Genomic DNA, 12,121 nt, shown 5'->3' with positions numbered 1-12,121 from the left:
GACAATTATAATGTCTTTCAACCTAACTATAAGAAAAATCCTTAAAGAATACCTAGAGTCAAGGTAAGGACACGGCAATTGCGACAGGCAGAGTTGGAGAGGCCTTTAAGAAGGCCCCTCTGTCTCCGTGCCACTAACAGTGTAAGGACGTACCTTCTTTTTATTTCACTTCTCCTGATTCAGAGTCATTATTTGGCTCTCCTCCCAAACACTATCTAGCAATCTGAGTGCTAGAAATCCTACGTGCTTCCTTGCTGTTGTTGGTGTCCATGCAGAGGCCTTCTCCTCCGTGCAGCAGCTTGGGTAGGCAGGCAGTGGTGTGACAGAGTGGCTAACAGTCACTGTTGGAAATCTTAGCTCTCACAGTGCTCTGTAGCAGCTGCCACACCCTGGTCTAGGAAGTAGATGATGTGGTGACTCTCAACTCATTTGGAGGTTAAAGTAGTTAAGCTTGATACGGATTTGCTGAAACCTAGGGGCATTAATTCCAGATTTAACTCCCACTGGAACTGCCTTGATGTCACCATGATTGAACAGTTTTAAACAGAAATACCAGAATGATTCCATGGTACAGAGTGAACACAGATCTTAGTGGTCTTTTAATAAAGGTTAGATGGCTAAGACTCAGACTGGCAGATACTTCTTGGGGTTCCTCCCAATTTCTTCTTCTTCCTGGGTACATAGCTAGACTATATTCCCAGTCTTCCTTCTAGTAGGGTATGGCCATGTAACAGTTTCACACCAGTGGAAATAAAGGAAGAACTATGTGTCATTTAAGAAGCAGGTATACTTTCTCCAAGCTGTCTTTGTCTATTGACTGATAGCACGTAAACGACCACGAGGCCCAGAGGATGGTGGATGCTCAAAGTGGAAGGAGACTTTGTTCCTGACCCACATGTGAAGACTCACTTGCCCACAGGGAATATCAATCTTGATCTTACATGAGAAGGGAACTTATCTTAGCAGAGGGACCCAGAAAATTTCTCCAGCAGAACTAACATTTAAATTAAGACCTTAGGTTGAGAAAGAGTTAGACTACTAAGTGAATTTTCAACCAAGCTTGTGTTTATCCCAAATCAAGAATTTCGTGAAGGTTTTTTTAAACTCACTTTAAGAAGGACCGTGCTTTGAAATCAATAAATTTAACCAAAAAATACCCTTCATTGGTTATATATATGTATATATTCTCAAATAAAACCTGAAATTTCTCTATGTTATATCAATATTAAGCAATGAGTAGTCATTGAATGAAAGGGGGTATTTTAAAAATGTTTATATTAGTGATATTCACTTGACAGTCATAAGTCTGTTCTTTCTATTCATTTGTTCAACATTTTTTACTAAATATCAGGTGCTGTTTTAGATCTTGGGGATATAAATTGTGAATAAGACAGAGTCTCTGCCTTTATGGACCCTACAATCTATTGAAAAAGAGAGAACATGAAAATAATCACACAAATGGAAATACAAGGACAAACTGGGGTATGTATCAAGGAAAAAAACAGGGAGATATGAGGTCCTACAAGGGTTTCTGATCTCGTGTGAGAGGTGGTCAGGAAGTGCTTCCCTGAGGGAAAGTGGTATTTGAATTAAGATCTGACAAATGAGCAAGGGTTCTAGGTATGCTTGCCGTAAGCATCTTTGCAGCAAGCATTTATGCTGGAAAAGATAAAATAACTGGTTGACAGTATGGTTTGACAGTTTATGGTGATAAAACTCACTGGAAGTGTGAAATAAGAGAGTGTAAAGACAGATTGCATACTATACTAGAAAATGGTAACATATCAGTTAGCAAATCCTTCCATGAGCACAGTCATCCCTCCCACCCATCAAAACCAAAAGTTTACCAAGCCACAGCAAATCTAAAAGAGGTGGCTAGTCATTCACAACAGTCGTAGAGAGCACTAGTTATCGATTCTTCAGCTAATTTAGATACAACAGCTTGTTCTCTAATGTCGTCTTTACCAGACTTACCGCACAGTTTTAGAAGCTGGAGGCAAAAGAATCAAGCTCCTCCTCTCCTCTCCCAAAGAAGAAATGGGTACATGATTTCTGATGAGTATGACTTTCTTGAATATGGTGAGAGCTTTTTGCTATTTGATAGTAGAGAACATGACATGGACAGAACTTTGGTACTTGGCACAGAATCTGGCTTAGATGATTTGGTGAAACCTAAGGACTGGGCATACGATGAAATGTCTAAATGTAGTCCAGATATGTACTGGGTGTTTCATTATGTCCTTTTGAATGTCCCTCTATTATTTTATTTTTTTGTTATTTTATCTTTTATGGAAAAATTGCTTTACAGGCAGTTAGTTATGTCTGTGGCAGAAATGTTTGCGGCAAAGATGTCTCTGGCAAAGATGCTTATGGCAAAAATACCAGACATGTGAATGAGAGTTAATGTGATGAGAAGCGGCAGAGATGGAAAGTGTTCCTCAGACGGTGGGGGAGGTCTGAGCAGGGAGGGAGAGAAAGTCGCTGGGCCAGAGTGATTGCAGCAGTGCAACAACGGAGGGGTGAGGAGCAGGGAACAAGGCCAGAACTGGAGTATGGGAGGCCATGTGAAGAATTTTGCTCTATTTTAAGATCAGTAGGATATCACTGACAACAGGATAACATTTTTGTTGTTGTTGTTCTGTTTTGACAAATTCATTCTGGTTAAAGTGTGGACAAAAATTGCAAGGAATTAGAGTGGATGGTAGAGACCGATGAGGACGCTGCAGCCCTTCAGGAAAGCAAGGATAGCAGCGAAGCCCTGGGTAGCCTGTGGAGATGGAGGGAAATAGATGGGTTAAGAAGATATTTTCAAAGACTGAGTTAAAAAAGTAGCCAGTAGTGGCATGGAAATAATATTTTAGAGAGTTCATTTTAAAAATTCTGATTTATTGCCTAAAATCCATGGAATAACACTAATAGAACTGAAAATGTCTTCCATGATCTTGGCATTCCATCCAATCAATTTGTTCACTTTCCTCTCAACGTTCATACATTATTTCTGCATATGTGTGTCTTAGATATTTTCTAGACTTTTTACTTGTCTGTCTTCAATAAAAAACTATTTCTCCAAGTAACATGAAACTATAGTTCTTTACAATTAATTGAAAACTTTACAGTAGTTTTCTTAGTATAAAGCAGATATAGTTTAAAGCTCAGAAAGGGGATTCTGGATTTAGTGTGGAAGGATCTTGGAATAATGTATTCCAGATGAAAACACAGCAAAATTGGAAAGCTCAAGTCCCTGGGGACTCTGACTTCTCAGTTCCCTTTCTATCACCCCAACCTCACCTCTCAACTGTACAACTGGAGCATTCCTTCAAATTTCCAGAATTTTTAATGCTTTTCCTGTATTTCCTCAGAATTCCCAAGTGAGAAAGTACCTACTCTCATTGCCTTCTTTTTTCCCTTACCAAAACTATACATGCTCATCTTTTGAACAATAGTCTTTTAAAAATTTGTTCGCCTAAAACCTGAGGTTCATATCCTATGCCTCACATTGTTATTTCCCTTCCCACTTGTGAATTATTTCTTCTGATTATTTGTATTTAACCAATTTCATTATGTCTTTCTCATTTTGGAAGATTATTTATATACTATATTTTGGTGCCTAAGGACTAAATAATGCATGGAGAAATTTTTAAAGATGGTTGGGAAACATCTCTTAACAGGTAGTAGAATAGCTATGAGGTTGTAATGATGTAGATTCAGCTACAAACAGTATCAGATAAATAAACATGAGTCACAAAGTTTCGGCAGGGATTTCTGGAATTGGACATAGAATCAAGAAAATGATGGTATTAAAGTCAGAAGACTAATTATGCCAGTTTTCTCCCCAACAGTTTTTGACTTTTATGGTTTCATCAGATCAAAATTCTACTGCATAGAAAGCAGATGTATGTATCTGCTTTACTTTTAAGAAAATTAAAAAATTAACATTACTTTTCCATTTCCATTTGACAGCAGAAAATTGAATGTGGGTGGATAGTATGTACATATGTGGGTGATGATTAAAATTTCATCAGTGCACAACTGCTTCAAGCTCAATCCACTTCTAATCAATATAAAATTGGAAGACTTTGCCCTTCCAGGGGTAATTGGTCTTAGAGGAGCGGACTGAAATAGAAGGAAAAGTATGAAGTGGTTAAATGTAGTTCCCCTGCAGCCTCTCTTCCCCAGAAGCGTGAGAGGCAGGTTGAATTTGGGGAAGCAGGGTGAGCAGTTGCCCTTGGTATGACTTATTGGGAAGATGTTGTGCCCTTGGCTATAGCTGTGGCATTGAAGAAGAGCAAACTATGATACACTGCAGCTGTCATCTTGCTTGACTCTAATCAGATCACAAGCAACCTAACACAGGCTCTTTGTTAGGTGAAGAAAAACATCTCCATGGGTATTATTTTGAATTGTGTTCCCAAAATTCCATTATGAATTAGCTGTGTTATTCAGAAAGCATTTTACCACAAACCACACTACAATTTAATGTACATAATTATAGTTCCACGTTTTTCTAAAAAGGGTTTCAGCTTCAACCAACCTCCCAGTGTAACATTCTTTTCATGGCAAGCCATTCTAATTTGGAAGAAGACGAATACCTGCTCATTACTGGCAGATTGCTTACAAGCAAAGGGAGCAATGCCCGGTGTAGAGGTGAGAGATGATGGTTCTAGAGGTCATCCAGAGACTCATTTCCTCCTTCTGCCCAATTCACAGGAACGTTAGTCCTGGAGCTGATACTTGTGGATCGATAGAGGATTCAACTGGCCCAGTAGGGATGTGAGAGTCAAGAGTCGGGTATTCAACCCCGGACACCAGTAATTATTAATTTGCAGTAGAGAAAATAATTTTCTAGGTTTTTTTTAAAATAAGAGAAGATTATTTTTTCCATGTTTATATGAAAGTAAATAAACTCCTATTTAAGTAACTTTCAACCCAGATGCTGTAAAATGAGGAATACTGTAGGGGTAAGAGTCAGCCTGCACTGTGGACTCTCCGCCTACTGTTTGTTTGCAGAAGGGGAGAAGGCAGGGATGTGGAGCAGCGATTCTCTCTGAGATTGAGAGAGAGTAGTAACCTATTATTGAATCAGCAAGAGTGTGCAGTATACATACTTACATTAATAACTTTACACACACATCTTGGTTAGATAAACCTTGAAAAAGTCTGTACACCAAAGCCTTGCTTAAGCTGGCCTTCTGCCCCATGGACCATGCCTTCACTATGGTTAAGAATGTTGACAGGCTTCCCTACAGATGAGCTGACATTTGGGATAGACTTTGTTCTAAAGCTGTCCTCCAGACGTCCAGTTTCTACACCTGCACTAGCTTCACCTGCACTAACTTGTTTTCAGAGTTTAAAATACATTAAAATGATTATAATTTTGTATACTTATATGTTGAAGAAAAATGCTTGTAAAATTTTAGTCCTATTTCAATCTGAAAAATGTAAAACAATTCATAATACAAAGACGCTATAACAGTGTCAGGAAGAATAGTTTTTAACATATATCAACATTGATGTACGTATTTCTAATAATTCTCTAAAACCACTAAAGGAATCTTTTGAAGATGATAATATTCCTTCATCCATAAGACATACACTATAGTGTATAGATTTAATTAATTCATCATCTGTTATTAAATAATTCATATTTTCCCTACCAAAACAGACACTCTTTTACAACATATTCCCTGTCTAATTTACTTTTATATGTCCCGTGACTTTAAATATAGTAAATTACCAAAGAATATTAGTTGAAGAAAGAAATTTATTCTTACACTGATAAGTGCTTCTTTTACGTGATTGTGTTACAGCTAACCGAGGCATTGTGTGGACCTTAAAATATCCTAGAGAAAATGACAAACGAAGAAATCCTCAAGAAATTTTCATCAACATCTTTCTCCTTAAAACTTTGCACTCAGGTGGACTACATAGAATTTTCTACTTTCTCTTCCAATCAAGAATTTATATTCACTTCAAGTTCGTTCCCATTTGACAAATAGATTTAATTTGATAAATAATTGTAAGCTTTTACAAAGCAGCCTTTAACTTTATATATTACAAAAACATATTAAAATCCATCCACGTTTGGGTTGGCAATGTATCTTCTTGATCTCTATCCTAAAGAAAACATGACCAGTCAAACGTGTGATTTACTTTCATAATTTTGCCCCAAATCCAGCTGTTCCTCATTAGTATATGTATTTGCCAGATCCTAGGGTAAATTTCCAGATAGTAATAATTAAAAAAAATTCATTCTTTCTTCTTTGGGCTTTTTAGAAAAACTGATTTCCAGACATTGCTGCAAAGCTATTTCCCTATGCAAATGTGAATTTTTGAAAATGTTGTAGGATTTATTTTGCCATCAAATCTATACCAATAATGTAGGTGTTATCTTTATTCCAGACACAATGTTATAATGAACAGAGCTGGCCTTATAAATGTGTAGTATAAGATCTAATTACAAAATGACATGTCAGGGACAGACAGACTGTATGGAACTTTGTCAGCTCAACTTCTGGACGAAAAACAGGTGAATTTTCTCTTTATCTTAAAACTTTGCTCCCTATAAAAAAGGCAAATGCCATACTCTTATAGGGTGGTGCTTGAAATGCTTAGCCATTTTTATTTTGGTGTAATAAAGAAAAACAAATTTCTATATAGCTATTGAAAGAAGAGACCACAAAGACTGAATGACTAAAAAAGGTAAGATGTAGCATGGAAAGCTAAAAAAGACAGCAAGAGAATCCTGTGGCCAAGGATAAATATGAAAGATTATCTATTGGTTATAGTTACCAAGATTTATCCACCATGCTTATTCTAGTGACCATACTCTACAATAAGTTAACAAGTTAAGGAGTAACCTTTTCTAGGAGTAACATAGAAGATGCTTGTTATTTAACATCCTTGATTTCAGTGACTAGCAACCAAAAAGAATAAATGAAAGTCATGGTTGAATAACTATGCAGAAGTTGGGAGCAGAGTCTTGGTGTATATCGTGTTGTACGTAACGGTTCTGAAGAACAACTGTAGAATAATGGAAAGGGCTGTGACGAATATAATTCTGTTGGGATGAAGCTCAGGTATTGCAGGAACAAATGCCAATATTTTTTCCATACAGGGATTAATTACATGGTCAACAGCTGGAATTTACAAGGAGGCGTATTAAATAAAATAGCAGGCAAGCTTGAACCACATTCCCACAAAAGCCATAAAATGGGAATACCAAGAGAACTGGCAAATGTAATCTTTCACCTCTTTTTTTAGGCACGGCTGTCCACATACAGGTTGGGGTTGGGAATTTGCAAGTAGCAAACTATGTGCCACGTTGGAAGGATTTGATATAAACAATTTTAAGCAGCTATTTAAAAAAAACAACTGTGCCTTAGAATGGAAAATTCTCAAATGCACTTGAATTTCTGTGGACAATATATATATATTTTGCCACTATTGTCACTTCCCTTCCTAAAGGGAATTCTTCTGTTTATTCATTGGCTGCACGAGCTCCTCTTGTACATGCTGCCTCCAGAATCATTGGAGAGCCAATCAGTTCTTCGGGAAGTTGGGAAGTTTCTGAAAATGCAGTATGGAATCTTCAACAATGGAGGTCAAACTATGATTTAGATCGCTTTAGCTGCATAGCCTGATTTAGCACAATTCAAAATCATGGAGGGGTTACCCACTGCACTTAGAATTAAATCGAAATACTCTTCAGTATTGCCTACAAACCCTTGTGTGCTACATCCCTGCCTCTCTTTCCAACCTCATTTCCTAACCTCCTCTCTTCTCACCACAGGGAGACACGCTGGCCTCCTGCCAATTCTTCAAAAGGCTCCTTCCAGCCTCCTGGAATGTGGTCGCCCCTCCCTGGAATGCTGTTCCCCCTGCCCTTTGGGTCTCAACTTACTTCCCTCTTCAAAGAGGTCTTCTCTGACGGCCCTTTCCAAATTACGTCTCCTGATTTTATCAGAGTTCCGTCTTGGTTACCTTCATAGACTATATGACAAATTATAATTAATTGTTTACGTCTAGAACATCTCCCACTTTGGACTGCAACCACAGCGAAGGTTGAAAGTAGGCACATCCTCAGTGCCAAATACAGGGTCCAAACATTCCATATTGCTTTTTAAAACTGGGTCATAAAATCTGTTTTGTGAGATATGATGAGCCTTAAAAACGTCAATACAATAGAAAATATCAGAGTACATTGCACAGGGTGAGGTAAGTACTTTTTAATGAAAATATTGTTTCCAAAGACGGAGTATGTACGTGTGTGCTGGGTCATGATATAAAATGTAGGCCTCAGGGGAAAAAAAGTAAAAGTAACAGGAATAAAATGTTCAATAAATATTTGTTGAATTAATGACTTTTTTTTTCAAATGGAAATGCCTGTCTATGAGTCTTCCCATTTTAAGGCTGGTCAGAATAAGAAGATGCTGATGTATCTTGTCAAAGGTACTAGAAAGTCTTCTTTCCTCAAGAAAAGAAAGCTTGTGCTGGTTGTCATCTGAAATTGCTTAAAGCTTTATTCCTTTGCCTTACCTTGTTGTTTCCATTTTCAACATAGAACATGCTGACAGGTAAGACCTAAAGACGTATTGATTATCAATACATTAACATTCTTAAGATCCTTTTCCAAAAAGAGGTTTTGATGGAAGGAAAGACTGAGCGGGGAGCATGAGGCCTTCAGAGAAAATGGAAACATTTGGAATGGGGATATATTGTTGGGAAGGTTGAAGAACGTAGAAAGTACACTTTGAATTAGCCCGCTCCAAATATTTATCTGCTTTAAAATTTGCAAAAACAGCGTCCCAATGATTCATGTGGTCAGCCAGAAAAGTGTAGTGGTAGAAAGGAAGCCAAAGCGTGTGTTTTAGTAATATAAACTGACTGGCCTTGGTCCCTTTGAGCTGTATATGGGTCGGTCACTCCCTTCTCATTCCCATGTAGAAAATGCATCCCGCATACTATAGTGATGTTAAAACATACTTGAAATTTTCAGTTGAGCATCCACTTTTGAAATAAAGGAGAATGGAGAATAATTTGCTTCTATTCAGCTGTATAACTCACTTCAGAGACTTAAGAATTCTTTCTACCCAACATGGTTAAATTTAAAATATTTCCCAAATTCCTAACAGATCAGAAAAATACAAAATAACAAACAAATAACTAAAATGAAAGCATTGTTGCCAAATGGGGAGTTCAACGTAATTCCCTTTTCCTTTGGAGTTGAGCTTGCTGGGGGGAAAGTCTTTATTCACATTCCACCCAAGTGACCATCATCCACACCCACTTTCTTTTTAAAGGAAAACATTTACTTTTGTGACTTGGTCATAATGAAATACAAAGGAGTTCTTTGTGTGTGAAAATGAAACTGGGTGTGAGCCTTTTAAGGAAAAATTAAAGAAGGATGTGTATGTGGGGGGTAAAATTCCCAAGTCTCACTCAGCTGTTCCTGCCTAACTCCTACTTAGAAACCAGGCTGGCCCTCATGGCAAGGCCCAGATGTTGTGTATCAGGGAGCAAAATAGCACCTCCAATGGCTCGCAGATGAGATGTTCAAACAGCACCAGTCTAATACTCTTCATAGCGCTATGCTACAGTGCCCTGTACACAGCGAATCCCAGCCAGGCAGCATCTCACGGATGCTCTCTACAGGACTGACTTGCCCCTTCCTGAAATTTTTGTATCCTATTTAGATTTCCAGGCAGCATTGAGAGCTTGCAGTTAGGAGTAAAGCAGATGGGGATACCTTAGTTGAGGAGACTTATGTGAGAAATCTGGGTGGGGTTGGTGTGTTTGTGATTGCAGTTCTTTAGAGGACAAAACAAACACTGCAAAGAGATGAAAAGAAACAGCACCTCCAAGGCAATTTCTGGAATTGGCCAGGAGATTCCAGGAAGCTTGGTTCCTAGCAAATCCCCCTGTCTCTACTCCCTCCAACACTCTTCCAATCTCCTACTTTCCCTCCGTCATCCTGTTACTCCCAGCGTACTGGATCTTTCTCCTCAGCCTATAGACCCTTGTGGTCTAGCTATCCTGAAATCAGCCTTCGTTTTCCCCCACTGTCCTCTAACTTGTGCTAGAATCCTCCCTTCCACTGGCAAATTTCTTAAGCAAGTGGTTTGCACATTTGTCTCCGTTTGTTCAAAAGCCACTGTAGTCTCACCATGGTACCCAGACTGTGCTATGGGAATTCACCAGATAACCTTTTATGCTTAAAATTCAGTGGTCTTTCCCCGCCCTCATTCTGCTTGTCTTCTCTGAAGCATTTGACATTATCTCACTCTGCTTTTTGAAAATCAGTTCTCTCTTATCCTCTTTTAGTTTCTTTCTTTCTTTTTATTTTTAATACTGTGATCAGTTTATCTTCTCTCTCTTTAGCTCCTGTTTATCTATATCTTTTATCATCTTTTTTTCTAATATTCACTCTACAATCTCTCTGTGGTATCTCTTGTGACTGCCAGATTAATCTTTGATTAAGCTACACTTCTTACTTTCCCCTAGCCTTCCCTTCTTCTGTCTCGGACTTCCATTCTCACTACATCAGCCATAGTAATTCTTTGAAAACATTTAATCATATGATGTCACCTCTCCACTCAAATCCTTCAATGACTTCCTATCTGAGGCAGTGAAAGCTAAATTGCATACAATTCCTACCAGATCCTGTGTGATCTGGCCCAGGCTATGTCCCTGAGCTGAGGCTCCTGACTCTGTCCCTTGCTGGCTCTCAGTGCCCTCGCTCCTTCAAGGCCTGCCTCAGGGAATCTGCACATGCTGCTTCCTCCCCCTAGAATGTTATATAGGTGGCTTCCTGCTGCCCTGGCCACAAATTTAAAACAGATCTTTATCACTTCCTATGTTCCTTTTCCATTTTATTTTCCCCAAAGGACTTATAATTATCTAACATATTATGTATTTTTCTGATTTATTTTATTTTTTCTCCCCCAACCAGAATATAAGCTATGTAAAGACAGAGATTTTTGAATACTTTGTTAATGGTAATATCCCCAATGCCTATTACAGTACCTGTCATATAGGAGATGCCCAATAAGTATTTGTTGAATGAATGAATATTCAAATATCTTTAATGTTGTACAATCAATGACTATGTAAGTGTGGGTGTATTTCCTGGCTCTCTGTTCTGCATCATTGATCCATGACTCTCCTTATGGTAACACCACACTGTCTTGTGATAAATCTGTATAGTAAGTCTTGAAATCAGATACTGCAAGTCCTTCAACTTTGTCCTTCTTTTTAAAGATTATTTTAGCTTTTCTGGTTCTTTTGCCTTTTCATATAAATTTTATAATAAGCTTATTAATTCCTTTAAAAAGCCATCTAAGATTTTGATTGAGATTGTATTGATATAGATATATATATCTATAGCTATATAGATTCTATTGCACACCCTCTGAAATGGCTAAAGTTTAAAGACTGACAATACTAAGTGTTGGTAAAGATACGGGGAGACTGGAGCTCTTATACATTGCTTGAGCAATGCAAAATTGTACAGGCCTTTTGAAACCAGTAGAACAGTGTATTATAAAGTTATACATATATTTAACATATGGCCCAGCAATCTCACTCCTAGGTATTTACCCAAAAGAAATGAAAACGTATTCCACAAATGGGCTTGTGAGTGTTTATGAGAGTGTTATTCATAATAGCCCCAAACTTGGAAACAACCCAAATGTCTGTCACAAGGTGAATAGATAAGCAAATTAAGTAACACTACACATTTTGATAAAATGAGTGAAATATGAGTGATAAAAAGGAGCAAAATATTAACAGCATGGATGAATCTCAAAAATGATATGCTAAGTGAAAGGAGCTAGACACAAGAGACCACATATTGTACGACTTGATTTATATGACATGTCCACAAAAGACAAATCTTTAGAGAGAAAAAGTAGATTAGTGGCTGCTTGGGGAAGAGGATGGGAATGGGATGCACAGAAAATGGCACAAGGGACATTATTGGGGTGATGAAAATCTTCTACAGCTGATTTATGGTGACGGTTGCACAACTAGGTAAATTTATTAAAAATCATTGAATTGTACACTTGAAATGGGTGAATTTTATGATATATAAAATATGCCACAATAAAGTTATAAAAAAATTATG

General features: G+C 37.8%; 1 long non-coding RNA gene across 1 annotated transcript in view; it reads right to left on the bottom strand.

Moving 5' to 3' along the window:
* Positions 1-12,121, bottom strand: part of LOC138917298 (uncharacterized) — a 49,188-nt gene that overhangs the window by 5,606 nt on the left and 31,461 nt on the right. The window contains exon 2 of the long non-coding RNA XR_011425085.1: positions 1,975-2,767. This is a non-coding gene — a long non-coding RNA (uncharacterized lncRNA). The remainder of the gene's footprint in view (positions 1-1,974; positions 2,768-12,121) is intronic.

The sequence above is a fragment of the Equus caballus genome, chromosome 14, assembly GCF_041296265.1.
Source record: "Equus caballus isolate H_3958 breed thoroughbred chromosome 14, TB-T2T, whole genome shotgun sequence".
Classification (NCBI taxonomy): domain Eukaryota; kingdom Metazoa; phylum Chordata; class Mammalia; order Perissodactyla; family Equidae; genus Equus; species Equus caballus.
This window is presented reverse-complemented; position numbering and strand designations above follow the sequence as displayed.